Source organism: Coregonus clupeaformis, chromosome 36 (genome assembly GCF_020615455.1).
Source record: "Coregonus clupeaformis isolate EN_2021a chromosome 36, ASM2061545v1, whole genome shotgun sequence".
Taxonomy (NCBI): domain Eukaryota; kingdom Metazoa; phylum Chordata; class Actinopteri; order Salmoniformes; family Salmonidae; genus Coregonus; species Coregonus clupeaformis.
This window is the reverse complement of record NC_059227.1, coordinates 21,775,402-21,792,896: the sequence shown is the minus strand read 5'-3', so window position 1 is coordinate 21,792,896 and position 17,495 is coordinate 21,775,402. Positions and strand designations below refer to the sequence as shown.

The window sequence follows — 17,495 nt, the reverse complement described above, 5'->3', positions numbered from 1 at the left end:
CTGGGGATTTTAACAAAGCAAATTTGAGGAAAACGCTACCAAAGTTCTATCAACACATTGCCTGTAGTACTCGCGCTACAAAAACTCTCGACCATTGTTACTCCCCCTTCCGGAATGGCTACAAGGCCCTCCCCCACCCTCCCTTCGGCAAATCAGATCACGACTCCATTCTGCTCCTCCCTTCCTATAGGCAGTAACTCAAACAGGAAGTTCCCGTGCTAAGGCCTATTCAACGCTGGTCTGACCAATCAGAATCCATGCTTCAAGATTGTTTTGAACACGTGGACTGGAATATGTTCCGGGTTGCCTGTGAGAATAACATTGACGTATACACGGACATGGTGACTGAGTTCATCAGGAAGTGTATAGGGGATGTTGTTCCCAATGTGACTATTAAAACCTACCCAAACCAAAAACTGAAAGCGCAAACCACCGCATTTAACCATGGCAAGGTGACTGGGAATATGATTGAATACAAAAAGTGTAATTATTCCCTCGGTAAGGCAATCAAACAGGCAAAACGTCAGTACAGAGACAAAGTGGAGGGTCTACAGGGTCTACATGCAATCACGGATTACAAAGGGAAAACCAGCCACGTCGCGGACACCGATGTCTTGCTCCCAGACAAGCTAAACACATTCTTCACCCGCTTTGAGGATAACACAGTGTCACCAACGCGGTTCGCTCCCAAGGACTGTGGGCTCTCGTTCTCCGTGGCCAACGTGAGTAAGACATTTAAGCGTGTTAACCCTTGCAAGGCTGCTGGTCCAGATGGTATCCCTAGCCGCGTCCTCAGAACATATCGCAGACCAGCTGGCTGGAGTGTTTACGGACATATTCAATCTCTCCCTATTCCTGTCTGCTGTCCCACTTGCTTCAAGATGTCCACCATTGCTCCTGTAGCCAAGAAAGCAAATGTAACTGAACTAAATGACTATCGCCCTGTAGCACTCACTTCTGTCATCATGAAGTGCTTATCTGACACCCTTGACCCACTTCAATTTGCATACCGCCCCAATAGAGCCACAGATGATGCAATCGCCATTGCACTACACACTGCCCTATCCCATCTGGACAAGAGGAATACCTATGTAAGAATGCTGTTAATTGAATATAGCTCAGCCTTCAACACCATAGTACCCTCCAAGCTCATCATTAAGCTCGGGGCCCTGGGTCTGAACCCTGCCCTGCGCAACTGGGTCCTGGACTTCCTGACGGGCCGCCCCCAGGTGGTGAAGGTAGGAAACAACACCTCCACTACGCTGATCCTCAACACAGGGGCCCCACAAGGGTGCGTGCTCAGCCCCCTTCTGTGTTCCCTGTTCACCCATGACTGCGTGGCCACGCACGCCTCCAACGCAATCATCAAGTTTGCAGACGACACAACAGTAGTAGGCCTGATTACCAACAATGACGAGACAGCCAACAGGGAGGAGGTGAGGGCCCTGGCGGAGTGGTGCCAGGAAAATAACCTCTTCCTCAACGTCAACAAAACGAAAGAGCTGATCGTGGACTTCAGGAGACAACAGAGAGAGCACGTCCCTATTCACATCGACGGGACTGCAGTGGAATTGGTATTTGGTATTTTATTAGGATCCCCATTAGCTGTTGCAAAAGCAGCAGCTACTCTTCCTGGGGTCCACAGAAAACCTGAAACATGACATAAACAGAACATTAATAGACACGAACAGCTCAAGGACAGAACTACATACATTTTTAAAAAATGCACACGTAGTCTACATATCAATACATACAAACAAACTATCTAGGTCAAATAGGGGAGCGGCGTTGTGCTGTGAGGTATTGCTTTATCTGTTTTTTGAAACCAGGTTTGCTGTTTATTTGAGCAATATGAGATGGAATGGAGGTCCATGCAATAATGGCTCTATATAATACTGTACACTTTCTTGAATTTGTTCTGGATTTGGGGACTGTGAAAAGACCCCTGGCGGCATGTCTGTTGGGGTAAGTGTTTGTGTCAGAGCTGTATGTATGTTGACTATGCAAACAATTTGGGATTTTCAACACATTAATGTTTCTTATAAAAAAAGAAGTGATGCAGTCAGTCTCTCCTCAACTCTTAGCCAAGAGAGACTGGCATGCATAGTATTTATATCAGCCCTCTGATTACAATGAAGAGCAAGACGTGCCACTTTGTTTTGGGCCAGCTGCAGCTTAACTAGGTCTTTCCTTGCATCACTGGACCACACGACTGAACAATAATCAAGATTAGACAAAACTAGAGCCTGCAGAAGTAGTTTTTTGGAGTGTGGTGTCAAAAAAGCAGAGCATCTCTTTATTACGGACAGACCTCTCCCATCTTTACAACCATTGAATCTATATGTTTTGACCATGATAGTTTACAATCTAAGGTAACGCCAAGTAATTTAGTCTCCTCAACTTGTTCAACAGCCACACCATTCATTACCAGATTCAGCTGAGGTCTAGAACTTAGGGAATGATTTGTACCAAATACAATGCTCTTAATTATAGAGATGTTCCGGACCCGTTTTATTAGTGGCCACCCATTCCAAAACAGACTGCAACTCTTTGTTAAGGGTTTCAGTGACTTCAGTAGCTGTGGTTGCTGATGCGTATATGGTTGAATCATCAGCATACATGGACACACATGCTTTGTTTAATGCCAGTGGCAGGACATTGGTAAAAATAGAAAAGAGTAGGGGGCCTAGAGAGCTGCCCTGTGGTACACCACACTTTACATGTTTGACATTAGAGAAGCTTCCATTAAAGAAAACTCTTTGAGTTATATTAGATAGATAGCTCTGAATACACGATATGGCAGATGTTGAAAAGCCATAACACAATGATTTTTTACGGTCAATAATATCAAAGGCTGCATTGAAATCTAACAGTACAACTCCCACAATCTTCTTATTATCAATTTCCTTCAACCACTCATCAGTCATTTGTGTCAGTGCAGTACATGTAGTACATGTTGAGTGCTTAAAGTTCCTCTGCGTACACATCACTAACACATCACTGACAATCTGAAATGGTCCACCCTCACAGACAGTGTGGTGAAGAAGGCGCAACAGCGCCTCTTCAACCACAGGAGGCTGAAGAAATTCAGCTTGGCCCCTAAGACCCTCACAAACTTTTACAGATGTACAATTGAGAGCATCCTGTCGGGCTCTGTCACTGCCTGGTACGGCAACCGCACTGTCATCACTAGCTGGCTACCACTAGCTGGCTACCACCCGGTTACTCAACCCTGCACCTTAGAGGCTGCTGCCTTATGTACATAGACATGGAATCACTGGTCACTTTATTAATGGTACACTAGTCACTTTAATAATGTTTACATACAGTTTTACTCATTTCATATGTATACACTACCGGTCAACAGTTTTAGAACACCTACTCATTCCAGGGTTTTTCTTTATTTTTACAATTTTTTACATTGTAGAATAATAGTGAAGACATCAAAACTATGAAATAACACATAAGGAATCATGTAGTAACCAAAAAAGTGTTAAACAAATCAAAATATATTTTATATTTGAGATTCTTCAAATAGCCACCCTTTATTTGTCTTGATTACAGCTTTGCAGACTCTTGGCACCCTCTCAACCAGCTTCATGAGGTAGTCATCTGGAATGCATTTAAATTAACAGGTGTGCCTTGTTAAAAGTTAACTTGTGGAATTTCTTTCCTTCTTAATGCGTTTGAGCCAATCAGTTGTGTTGTGACAAGGTAGGGGGGTATACAGAAGATAGCCGTATTTGGTAAAAGACCAAGTCCATATTATGGCAAGAACAGCTCAAATAAGCAAAGAGAAATGACAGTCCATCATTACTTTAAGACATGAAGGTCAGCAATACGGACCATTTCAAGAACTTTGAAAGTTTCTTCAAGCGCAGTCACAAAAAACGTCAAGCGCTATGATGAAACTGGCTCTCATGAGGACTGCCACAGGAATTGAAGACCCAGAGTTACCTCTGCTGCACAGGATTACATAAAAAAATAACATTTTTACCTTTTTAGTCTTGTAGCAGACGCTCTTATCCAGAGCAACTTACAGTTTAGTGAGTGCATACATTTTTAATACTGGCCCCCCGTGGGAAACGAACCCACAACCCTGGTGTTGCAAGCGCCATGCTCTACCAACTGAGCTACAGACAAGTAACAGACACATCTCAACATCAACTGTTCAGAGGAGACTGTCGAAATCAGGCCTTTGTGGTCGAATTGCTGCAAAGAAACCACTACTAAAGGACACCAATAATAAGAAGAGACTTGCTTGGACATTAGACCGGTGGAAATTTGTCCTTTGGTCTGGAGTCCAAATTGGAGATTTTTGGATCCAACCGCTGTGTCTTTGTGAGATGCGGTGTGGGTGAATGGATAATCTCCTCATGTGTATTTCCCACCGTAAAGCATGGAGGAGGAGGTGTTATGGAGTGGGGGTGCTTTACTGGTGACACTGTGGGTGATTTATTTAACTAGCATGGCTACCACAGCATTCTGCAGCAATACGCCATCCCATCTGGTGTGGGCTTAGTGGGACTATCATTTGTTTTTCAACAGGACAAAGACCCAACACTCCTCCAGGCTGTGTAAGGGCTATTTTACCAAGATGGAGAGTGATGGAGTGCTGCATCAGATGACCTGGCCTCCACAATCCCCCGACTTCAACCAAGTTGAGATGGTTTGGGATGAGTCGGACCGCAGAGTGAAGGAAAAGCAGCCAACAAGTGCTCAGCATATGTGGGAACTCCTTCAAGACTTTTGGAAAAGCATTCCAGGTGAAGCTGGTTGAGAGAATGCCAAGGATGTGTAAAGTTGTCATCAAGACAAGGGGTGGCTATTTGAAGAATCTCAAATATAAAATATATTTTGATTTGTTTAACACTTTTTTGGTTACTACATGATTCCATATGTGTTACTTCATTATTCTACAATGTAGAAAATAGTAAAAATACCCTTGAATGAGTAGGTGTTCTAAAACTTTTGACCGGTAGATATACTGTATTATACTGTATTTTAGTCAATGCCACACAGACATTGCTCATCTTAATATTGATATATATCTTAATTCCATTCTTTTACTTTTAGATTGGTGTGAATTGTTGTGAATTGTTAGATACTACTGCACTGTTGGAGCTAGGAACACAAGCATTTCGCTACACCCACAATAACATCTGGCCATAGCGCTGTGGTCACTGTGGCAACTTCCAGGCGCTCAGCTCACCCTCGAGCCTGAGTAACAGAGGAAGGGGAAACAGAGAGAGAGAAAACAGGCACGGTGAGCGTGGCATCAATAAATCTCTCTCTCTCTCTCTCTCTCTCTCTCTCTCTCTCTCTCTCTCTCTCTCTCTCTCTCTCTCATAGCACTCAGACAGAACAAACACTTGGAGTTGGGTAAGGGTTCATACAACAGCTAGGTCACCCGTGATACAGGTCAGTATTCCATCGTCCATCCATGTCTGAGAATGTCGGGAGATGACGTGGAAACTGGCCACTAGGGGCAACAGTGTGCGCTGTTACCTTCAAGTAGGTTTCGCTTTTGCAATGGCATTATGCACGGGGATGGCGATGTGTATAAGCCTCTGAATCCAAAAGTTGGAAGTTCGAATCCAGCGATAGAAAGTTACTTTAGAGATTTTAGTTTTAAGCCTATACCAAACCTTAACCGTTAACCATTCAGAGTTAATGCCTAACCTTAGGATTTCAGGGTTAATGCCTAAACTTAACCCTAACCTTAAAATGTTTATGTTTGAGAAACATGGATGAACAATGACGTGAGACTGTGAGAGCTAGTTGCAACACACACACACACACACACACACACACACACACACAAACACACACAAACACACACACACAGAAACACACGATCAGAGAGCTTGAACACAAGAGACAAACATAACTTTGTGATTGTGTGTGAGTGCGCCCAAGGAAAGAAATGGGATGTACTCCACATGACTACAAGAACAGAGTAGCTCATTCCAACCCCTCAGTGCTGTAGCATCTGTCCCAAGAGAATGGGGGTACAGTGGGGGAGAGGGGGAGAGGGGGAGAGGGGGAGAGGCATTCCACCTCAAAAAGCACAAGAAAGAGGATTTCGACACCCACCATCTCAGATTGTTCTGAAATGGTTTATGTAGTTAGAAACTGAAAAGATTAGCATTCCTGAAACATAATTTGGTTGAAATATAATTTGATATCTGAGAAATAAAATAAAAGGTCTGCTCTCGCTAGAATGAATGATATGTATCTTCTAGCATCTATAGATAGGATAAGCACCTGCAGGGGCGGACTGGGACAACAATTCAGCCCTGGCATTTTATCCACACCAGCCCACATTTTGTTTGCCTCCCTGTTGTGCGGTCTGTCTGTCTCAGCATCTTCTATGCTGTCACTCTGCTTCTTCTTGTCTGTCTGTCTGTCTGTGTTAATTACTACAGGGCTCCAGACTAATATTTCCCCCCGGTGTCACTAGTGCCACTAACTTTTACAGCTGGTGGCACTAGTCCATAATTTGGTCTGATAATCATTTTATAAAGTAATTCATAATGCTTTATTAAGAAGTGTAATAAATAGACTACTGAGGTAGTCAAGAAATAAGTTGTTTAATCTAACACGTCCAAGCAGAAATGCATGACTCAAGATATTTTGATGTGCAACCTAATTGACATGAATTTTGGGTTGACAATTAGAATATAGTCGCGATATTTTACTGTCAAAATAGGATTCTAGAATTTCCAGATTATGATTTTTTTCAATAGAGATGAGTTAAATACTTCTTTATGTGACCTAACTAATATCATAGGCTGATTAATTTGGGGTTCAACGCCGGAGAAAGTGGTAACTCAAAACACATAACACACTAAATCGCTAACTGTAAATATAATACCCATTGCTCGCAGCCATGTATTCATCCAACAGTAAATGTAATGTCCTAAAAAAACTTTGCAGTTGTAGGCTACTACCCATGAGAACTATAGGCCTATGCTAGCTAGCTAAAATCGTCCCTTTCCAAAATGTGTCATCCATGGAGATAAGGATTTGGACTTGTGGTTTTATGTAATTCACCATACTGGCCAATGATTATAACAGCGATTCTGATCCAACCATAAATTCATCCATTGTGCCCATGGCCTGAGAGGATGGAAGTTCAACATGTAGCTAGATGTAATATGCAAACGTTATCTAGCTGGCGTGTCGTATCTTTGCGACTTGCGGTAACTCTCCGTGGTTCTAAATCAATAGTTGTTTAGTGGTCCGAAAATGTCTGAAACATTAACTTGCATGCTGTAGGTCATGTAACTGTTTGATACATGCAATATGTTTTGTGGACTTCACCGGACAGATGTTGTTCTCCGGTTTTGTAATGAAACAAATGTGTGGTTGAATTTATTCTGCCACTTTGTCTTATTGTCTCGGCCTTAGGCCTATATATCATGGTGTCAAGGCATATAAACTAACAGGTTCTAGAGCAAACAACGCAATTGTCACAACACATAAATTCTAATATGACTTTATTTTCTGGACTGGCTTCCTCTGTGATTTTACCCACGCACCGCTACTGGGGAGAGAGCATGAATTGGCATTTCCCATATAATATGAGTGAAATTGCACGTCTCATATAGCCTAATGTGGTAAGATAAGTCAAAATCCACTTAGCCTATTGTTTTCTGGCACATACATTTATTTATTTTCTTTCGCGTGCAGCGTCCGGCATTAACGATTTTTGCATTCCAGTTCAACATTTACCGGCTCTGTCGCAGTCTACCATTGAAAATCATTGAGGACTACACATGTAAATGTCATGCCATTTTGTATTTGATCAATATGTTTGAACGTTCATTTAAGCACCCCCACGCTCTGTGAATCACAACTTCTCGAGCAGTACATACAGTACATTCTCGTGCTAGTCGGAACTAGGAAACTCGGAAATGTCCGACTTGCTAATAGGTTGTAGTTATACACGTGCCGCGTTCAACCAGTTAGCAATTTGGACATTTTTGAGTTTCCTAGTTCCGACTAGCAAGTGACGCCCATCAATCTACTCGCTGAGCTTATTTATTTTAGGTTAAGTGATTTACAAAGTAAACCTTCAATAGTGAACATACTAGCAATATGCTGGCTACTGTTGATAGTCTGCAAAAAGAAAGCTACAAAAAGACACCTAGCATTCGTCTTGGCTAGCCTACTGTAGCCATGTCTAAATCTCTTTTGGAATGTTTGTCTTAAAAGGGGCTGCTTCCTATTTTCAAATCTTCTCTAAATTACATACTTTAGAAACAAAACTGAATGCAATTAATACAATGCAATTCTAAAGAATAGAGTAATGACTTGCATTGCAAAATTATATTACACACTTTTTAAAATACATATCATAATAAACAAATGTAGCCTATTAATAGCTGAATATAGAGAGAAAGCATGCCAACGTATAGGCCTTGCATGACCCCAATGTATTTAAGAAATACACCATGTCCGGGCCAGTAGATTTTTGGCATGAGATAACTTAAGGATGGTACCCTTTTTATCAATTGTTGCCTAAAATGACATACACATATCTAACTGCCTGTAGCTCAGGACCTGAAGCAAGGATATGCATATTCTTGGTACCATTTGAAAGGAAACACTTTGAGGTTTGTGGAAATGCGAAATGAATGCATATTCATCCCCCTTGGCGTTTTTCCTATTTTGTTGCATTACAACCTGTAATTTAAATGTATTTTTATTTGGATTTCATGTAATGGACATAGACATAACAGTCCAAATTGGTGAAGTGGAATGAAAAAAATAACTAGAAAGTCTAAAAAGTCAAAAAAATTAAAAATTTGGAGTTAATGGCTAAACTTAACCTTAAACACTTCGAAATTTGACGTTTGAGAAACATGGATTAATGTCAAATTCTGGCATGAGACTGTGAGAGCTAGTTGCAGGCCAATCAGGACTTGCCAGACAGTAAAGTTAAAGTGAGTTATTCGTCAGTAGCCTACCGAATTGCATCGGTAATAGAGCTGTTCATTTAGCTCCCTCATTTGCATACAGGTAGGCTTTTGGCCATTATCTGCAGATCATTTATGAAAACATTTGATGAATATGGTGAATCTTCCTCACTGGAGAAACAACAGTTTGGCTAGTGGAGAGAGAGCCTGGTCCAAAATATGAGAAAAGAAAACAGATTGAATTGTTTTAAAATCTAATGATATATTTTCAAAGATGTTGATGTAGGTCTACTGATTTAATCAGTGTTGACAATGGAGTCGTCAACTGCTGCTTTCTGTGAAGCAAAGGCCATGTTTAACATCTGCTTCATTCTTCAATCATGCCTGTATTGCAGACAGCTGAGAAAATGTCTCTTAAAAGGAAGCTTGAAGCCTGTGGAAGCCAGTAGACTCTTACAGGATTCTGTAAAGGGCCAGTGCAGTCAAAATTAAGTTTTTCCTGTGTTTTATATCATATTGTACAACAGCTGATAAATCTAACACTGTAAAATTGTAATTTTTTTAATCAGTGTTATTTCCTGATAGTTGCTGGTCGAAAACACAATCTAGCATTAGAAGGTACTAGAGGCCACCAAAGTAAAGCTTGTTTGGCAAAACATATCTTAACATCCCCCTAGCACGTTGGAGCCTGGCTGGTTACTTTTTCTATTTGGCTGTCTACTCCATGTGCTTGTGTAAAACAGTAAATGGTAGGAAGAAGTTGGTCCAGATCGGATGTTGGGTACTATATTTACTGAATATTATGTGAATCCTATAAATTAAAAGGGCCAATTTGGGTGCAATCAATTAGCTTAATTTCTCAGAGATCAAATTACATTTCAACAAAATAATGTTTCAGGAATGCTAATCTTATCTGTTTCTAACTACAGAAATGATTTCAGAACAATCTGAGATGGTGGGTGTAATGGCTTCCTGAAATGACATGGAATGACCCGGGTTTGATTGGGTGATTGTTATTGCAGTGGGCACAGAGTGTGTGTGCTTGAGTGTGTGTGTGTGTGTGTGTGCGTGTGTTTCCTCAGACAACCTGACAGCTCTTTCGTTTTCCCAGCTGTGCCAGTCACAATGAGGCCAGCACGTTTCCACATTCCCTAAATGTCACTGTGGGAAAGTCAACGTAACACACATTCATGCTGCATACCTCAACTCTTGCATTCCCTTTGATATTTTACTGTACTGTTTGATACAGTATATAAACGTTCACTTCAACAGTTAACAGTGCATCAAGAGTTTCAAATGATTTTAAAGGAGATTAAAGTCCATATGAATAGCATAAAATATTAAAATTAAATCACTAAACAGAGACAAATTAAAAAGCGCTATCCTCTGCACTTGGTGGCCTCCATAACATCTGATACATTTCCCTAGGATTCCTGCCTTATGAGCTTCCCAGATTCCCAGGATTCACATATTCCCTGAGCAGTGTGCAGCAGTCTGGCCATGATGCCGGGACAAGTCCAGGAATGTCTGAGTCTGGGCGGCCAGAATTCCGAAGCTGCAATTAAAATGTATATAAGAGCAGGGATCCCTCGGAATGGTCAGGAGGAGCCAGAAAACCGACTCAGACAACAAGGAGCAGCTTCTCCCTTACAGCAGACTAAAAAACAACAACAACAAAACAGCATGGCCACTGAAACAACAACAGCAGCAGCTCTTTAAACTACAACGACATCCACTACTATCAGGGTAGTAAGTAGTATAGTGTTTAGTATTCATTTCACATACACAGTTTAACGGAGTAAACAAATCACTACAGGGGAAAGAAGAGTGGAAAGGAAGGAGGGCGAGAGGGACAGAAAGAGATTGGAAGTGGGGCACAGAACGGGGAAAGAAAGAGAGGAGGCTGCCAGAGTTACGACTGGATACGGTAGTGTGTGTATGTGAGGCGGTGTGTGATTGTGTGTGTGTGTGACAGTGTGTGTGACTATGTGTGTCTGTGTGTGTATGTATGTCCGACAGTGTGTGTGTGTGCGTTGGACAGTGTGTGTGTGTAGCGGATGGAGAAAGCTGTGTTTGGACTCAGATTAAAATGCAGGACGAGGGTCCAGCAGGTAGAAGGTGAGAGGGGGAGAGATTGTGAAAGGGCCTTGCTCTCCTCCACCTCCTCCCTCCCTACTTCTACCACTACAACACATCTAAACCCAGCACCCTGGACCAAAGGAAGAAAACAAACACGTATCACTGAAACACACACGTTTCCCTGGTAACGTAGAGTTTATGGTCAAATTCAAGTAAAGAAGTTAAAATAAGTCAAGGCTAAATATGATCCAAAGTTCTCTCTCTCTCTCTCTCTCTCGCTCTCTCTCTCTCTCTCGCTCTCTCCACACACACCCTCCTCATTTTGCCATGGCTTATGCTGTGTTCATATGCTATCTGAGTGACTCAAACATTATAACAAAATCAATGGAGGACCCATGCCATGACATTTTTATTTATTTTAGATTCTCCCTGGCTGTCTAGATTTTATTTGGGTGAATGTTAGTTCTCAAAGACGATCTTATTTAAAAAATATATAGCAAAAAAAAAAATCCAGTGCCTTGCAAAAGTATTCACCCCCCTTGGCGTTTTTCCTATTTTGTTGCATTACAACCTGTAATTTAAATTTGGATTTTTATTTGGATTTCATGAAATGGACATACACAAAATAGTCCAAATTGGTGAAGTGAAATGAAAAAAATAACTTATTTCAAAAAATTCTACAAAATAAATAACGGAAAAGTGGTGCGTGCATATGTATTCACCCCCGTTGCTATGAAGCCCCTAAATAAGATCTGGTGCAACCAATTACCTTCAGAAGTCAAGTAATTAGTTAAATAAAGTCCACCTGTGTGCAATCTAAGTGTCACATGATCTATCACATGATCTCAGTATATATACACACCTGTTCTGAAAGGCCCCAGAGTCTGCAACAGCACTAAGCAAGGGGAACCACCAAGCAAGCGGCACCATGAAGACCAAGGAGCTCTCCAAACAGGTCAGGGACAAAGTTGTGGAGAAGTACAGATTAGGGTTGGGTTATAAAAAAATATCAGAAACTTTGAACATCCCACGGAGCACCATTAAATCAATTTTTAAGAAATAGAAAGAATATGGCACCACAACAAACCTGCCAAGAGAGGGCCGCCCACCAAAACTCATGGACCAGGCAAGGAGGGCATTAATCAGAGAGGCCAAAGGGCATGTGGGAGACTCCCCAAACATATGGAAGAAGGTACTCTGGTCAGATGAGAATAAAATTGAGCTTTTTGTCCAGCAAGGAAAACGCTATGTCTGGTGCAATCCCAACACCTCTCATCACCCCGAGAACACCATGAAAAACATCCCCACAGCATGATGCTGCCACCACCATGCTTCACTGTGGGGATGTTTTTCATCGGCAGGGACTGGGAAACTGGTCAGTATTGAAGGAATGATGGATGGTGCTAAATACAGGGAAATTCTTGAGGGAAACCTGTTTCAGTCTTCCAGAGATTTGAGACTGGGACAGAGGTTCAACTTCTAGCAGGACAATGACCCTAAGCATACTGCTAAAGCAACACTTGAGGGGTTTAAGGGGAAACATTTAAATGTCTTGGAATGGCCTAGTCAAAGCCCAGACCTCAATCCAATTGAGAATCTGTGGTATGACTTAAAGATTGCTATACACCAGTGGAACCCATCCAACTTGAAGGAGCTGGAGCAGTTTTGCCTTGAAGAATGGGCAAAAATCCCAGTGGCTAGATGTGCCAAGTTTATAGAGACATACCCCAAGAGACTTGCAGCTGTAATTGCTGCAAAAGGTGGCTCTACAAAGTGTTGACTTTGGGGGAGGGGTGAATAGTTATGCACGCTCAAGTTTTCAGTTTTTTTGTCTTATTTCTTGTTTGTTTCACAATAAAAAATATTTTGCATCTTCAAAGTGGTAGGCATGTTGTGTAAATCAAATGATACAAACCCCCCCAAAAATCAATTTTAATTCCAGGTTGTAAGGCAACAAAATAGGAAGAAAGGGGGGTGAATACTTTCGCAAGCCACTGTATTTTGTTGCTAAAATGGATTTTTTGGGGGTTTGTATCATTTGATTGTATGCTCCAAAAAATGGGGGTCAAAGATCATACCACCAAGACATGCATGCCTCTCACCATTACCAATTACATGGGAGGTTAGCATGTTTTGGGGGTATGAGAGGGTATTTGACCCTCTAACTTTCTCACTCATCATTATTTATTTGAGCATACAATATAGCTCAGTATTTGAATGACATTTTGTACAGTCATTATTGCTAATCTTTATCAAGGGTGTCAATCATTTTGCACCCCACTGTATTATATATATGTATTTTGTCTTCGTATTTTTTCTCTCCACTGCTGCTAAATGAATATAGGGGAAACAATGCATTTCATTTGTAGAAGTCTTAGAACTCCCAGACACACATCTTTCATTTTATGTCAATAAAACAAGACAAAAACAACCACTAACATCTTATTACATTATACTACACTACAACAATCCTCCATCACACACACACACACACACACACACACACACACACACACACACACACACACACACACACACACACACACACACACACACACACACACACACACACACACACACACACACACACACACACACACACACACACACACACACACACACACACACACACAAACATCCTGGCACTCTAAACATAGGATACTGTACCTGCCAACCTGTATACCCTGTGTGATCAAAACACAAACATTTTTTTGTACATTTACATTTTTAGTCATTTAGCAGACGCTCTTATCCAGAGCGACTTACAGTTAGTGAGTGCATACATTTTTCAAACATGAAGCTTTAGAGAACCAGAAGGATACACTGTTGGACACTAGTTACACAATTGGACACTAGTAGATACACAGTACACACACACCACACCACACACACACACCACACCACACATACACCGTTACCTTGTCTTTACCTTAATTGCAGAAGAGAGGATAGCATCTAGCGTAGCGATAAGACTGGCAACAAGACCAGTGGACTGCCATCTAATTAAAGTGTGGTCCAAGACTACCATTAGCTCCAGGCTAAATTGAAACCTAGGACAGAGTTTTTTCAGTAAGTGCAGCCCAGGCACATCGACCACCACAATTATGATTATATGAAGACCGAGACTCTGGCAGGTAGCTTAGTGGTTAAGAGCATTGTGCCAATAACCGAAAAGTTGCTGGTTCTAATCCCCAAGCTGACTATGTGAAAAATCTGTCGATGTGCCCTTGAGCAAGGCACTTAACCCTAATTGCTCCTGTAAGTAGCTCTGGATAAGAGCGTCTGCTAAATGACTAAAATGTAAAACCCTGAATAGTGGTACTATAGGAGACACATGTTGATTTCAGTTCAAGCACAGAATCTGTATCACATATTACAGCTTTATATTTCAGCCTTACAAATTCACTGCTTCAAAACTTCTCCACAGTATCAAACAGACCTGTGTGAATGATAATCACACAGCCATGATAAGTGTACAGTATATATCAATTTTACAAAGCAACAACGTTAGTAAGTTCCTCCTCACCTTTGTTCCCACGGCTTTCCTCTGGGAAGCAAGATGCTGATTTCCCAGTAACCTTTCACTGTTTAGTTCCATCTCTATGCATCGAGAAGTTTCGCCTCACTCACACACACACACACAGACACACACACAAGCACTAAAACATAAAAACACGTACACGCTTTGAAGCTGAGCGCTATTATTTGATTGGGCTGGTCAGTAGAAGACAGGTCCCCACCTCTATGAGGTCAGACAGCTCAGAGAGAGAGAGAGAGAGAGAAGCGAGGGGAGCAGATGGGAGCGGAACAGAAAGGAGCGGAGCTGACTGCATCCTGACCAATTACTGCTGCAAGAGAACCCTCTCTCTCGCTCTCTCGCTCTCTCTACACACACTCTCTCTCTATTACACACTATCTATCACAATCTCTCGCTTTCTATCACACTCCCTCTATCACACTCTCTATAGAGGACTCTCTCTTGCTCCATGTTTCTCTATCTCTCTCTGTCTGTCCTTCTCTGTCTTTTTCTTCGTTATACACACACACACACACACACACGGACTCACTCTCATTGGGATAACTGGAGAACAGCCAACACTGCAGGTGGCACAAATGATTGAAATTACAGTGAGAGAGAGAGAAGGTGTCAACAAAAGCACAAGGAGAGAGGGATGGAGAGAGGGATCAAATTAGTTAAGAGTTAAAAAGTCAGGGATGAGAGAGTGGATAGCGAAATAGAGAGAAGGATGGAGATCAGTAGTGAGGGAGAGAGAGAGAGCATGAGAGAGAGAGAAGACAGAGAGAGAGAGGACAGCCCAAGGACGAGCAGCAGCAGTCGTGTCACATTACCCAGAGCCCAGAGACACAGCACCAAATCACAGCCTGATCCCTCTCTCTCCACCTCCCCCCTATCTCCCAGGCTCTCTCTATTCCTCCCTCTACCACTCTTTCGCTCCCAATATTAGTCTCTACCACTCCCTTGCTCCCACTTACTGACTCAGTTCTGGAGTTCAGGGTTAGAAGATAAAGATGACATTAGATTAGACTGATTAACTTGAACTGTTTGAATTCCGACTTAAATAGTTAGGAGCTATCCGTTCAGATCCATTACAACTTGATGACTGAGTGAATGTGAATAAGTGTGTGTAAGCATGCATACATATCTGAGTGAGTGAGTGGTCATTGTGTGTGAGTCTTTAGGGACTCATTGTTCTACATCCTCACAGTGCAGTGTGCACAGCCAGGCCAGAGGAAAGTCCCTTACTGAGGGCCAATGGCGTTCCTCACTCCTGACAGCAACAAGACTTCCTGGAATTCAGATACCTCACAGCCCTGTCAGTTCGAAACACCAGTTCACTTATTCATTTCCATGTTCTCTCCATGAATGATTTTAATTTTCTAGGAATATGAAACTGTTAGGATGCCAGTCCTTGGAATGGATAATGTTAGAGATTCCACGCCAGTGGGAGTGGAAAATATTGTTGGTATCTCAGATTGTTCTGGCAATTCTCACATACACTTCAAGGATGTTTGAAATGCTTTTTACATTTCGTCACTTTCTGGTGAAAAACAAAACATAAACTTTTTAGGAAATGGAAACAATGACCATATTGTACCATTAACAAACTTCCGAAGCCATTTTGTATTCATTTTCTTGGTCATGAACTGTTTAGAGTACTTTGAGGGGAGTTACTGCTTTCAATAATTGTTAAAAAATACAAAATAAACATATTTTGTTATAAGGTTTCCATCAGACAGCGATGATTTGTATGAAAAACATTTTTTTGGAAAATCATGATGAAAGTAGCCATTTAGGCAGTTTTTAGACCTATACATGCCTCCTGTAAGACCCTATGAACCGTACATGATACAGACAACATCTTGGTGTGATTATACTCCTTATAGTGTGATATAACATATGGAGTATGTCTAAATTCTGAAATACTCATTTTCTGTGTTAAAATAGGCCTATCGTATTCGAATACTAACATCCGTTCAAATATTTGAATATCCGAATGACCGTGCCCATCCCTATTTGTAATACAAATGTAAAAAGCATGTCATACTTCCTTCCTCTGACGAAGGCCTTGAGGCCGATACGTAAAGCTTAATAAAGAGCAGTGATACTGGCAGTTTCTTCTTCTTTTTTCTAATCTTATTCAACTGTTACCTTGAACCTGCAAAAAAGATAGCTCAGATGTGCGAGTGCCTTTTGAATTTTGAAACTTCCTTCCTCCCAATGAAGTTTCTATGTGATAATTGCCAGAACTATCTGAGATACCAGAAGTATTTTCCACTCCTGCTGGCATGGAATCACCCATGTACAGTATGTTATCCTTTGGGAAATCACTCATGGACTGTATGTACGCACATGCATGTGACTCCCACACACACACACAAACTACAGTAAGTAATGTGACCCTTTGACTATGAAATAGTCTGTGGTGTCTGGCCTGACCATCCACACTGTGCACAGGCCAGGAATGGGTCACCAGCTGTTGTTATCTTAACCTGGATAACCACCAGGCTGCCACACCCAGAGTGCAGGGAATTACACTCACACAACACCCTACACTCACACAAAACACAACACCCTACACTGCCTTTAAAATACAGATCTATATGTATATGACACACAACACCCCAAACCTACTAGAGATAAGGAGAATAACAGATATCCTTGGACAATGTTCTTGGTTGGGCTACAGAATAATGTATTAGCACAACACAAGATGCCAAAGATGGGGAGTAAATATTATATAGCCTTAACAATACAATATAAACTGCTCCTGGGCAGTGGAATGGAGATGCCCCAAGGGGTCCTATTATGAGGGAATACCAGACTGGTCTACAGGCAGATTTAACACGTTGTTTTGACTACTTACATCATACGATCTACCTTACACATGCACCATCTGGGAATATAGATGCATTTGGGAGAGACATTTATCATCTAGAGTAGGTTAGGAGTGTAGGCGCCAAAGGGACCCA

The 17,495-nt window shown here is 41.6% G+C and overlaps 1 protein-coding gene across 1 annotated transcript in view; it reads right to left on the bottom strand.

Moving 5' to 3' along the window:
• The window catches only part of LOC121552168 (pleckstrin homology domain-containing family G member 1), a 96,126-nt gene extending 81,301 nt beyond the window's left edge, over window positions 1–14,825 (bottom strand). Inside the window, exon 1 of the mRNA XM_041864888.2 lies at window positions 14,530–14,825. The gene's annotated coding sequence lies outside the window, so the exon portion shown is untranslated. The remainder of the gene's footprint in view (window positions 1–14,529) is intronic.
• Window positions 14,826–17,495: the final 2,670 nt, after the last annotated feature.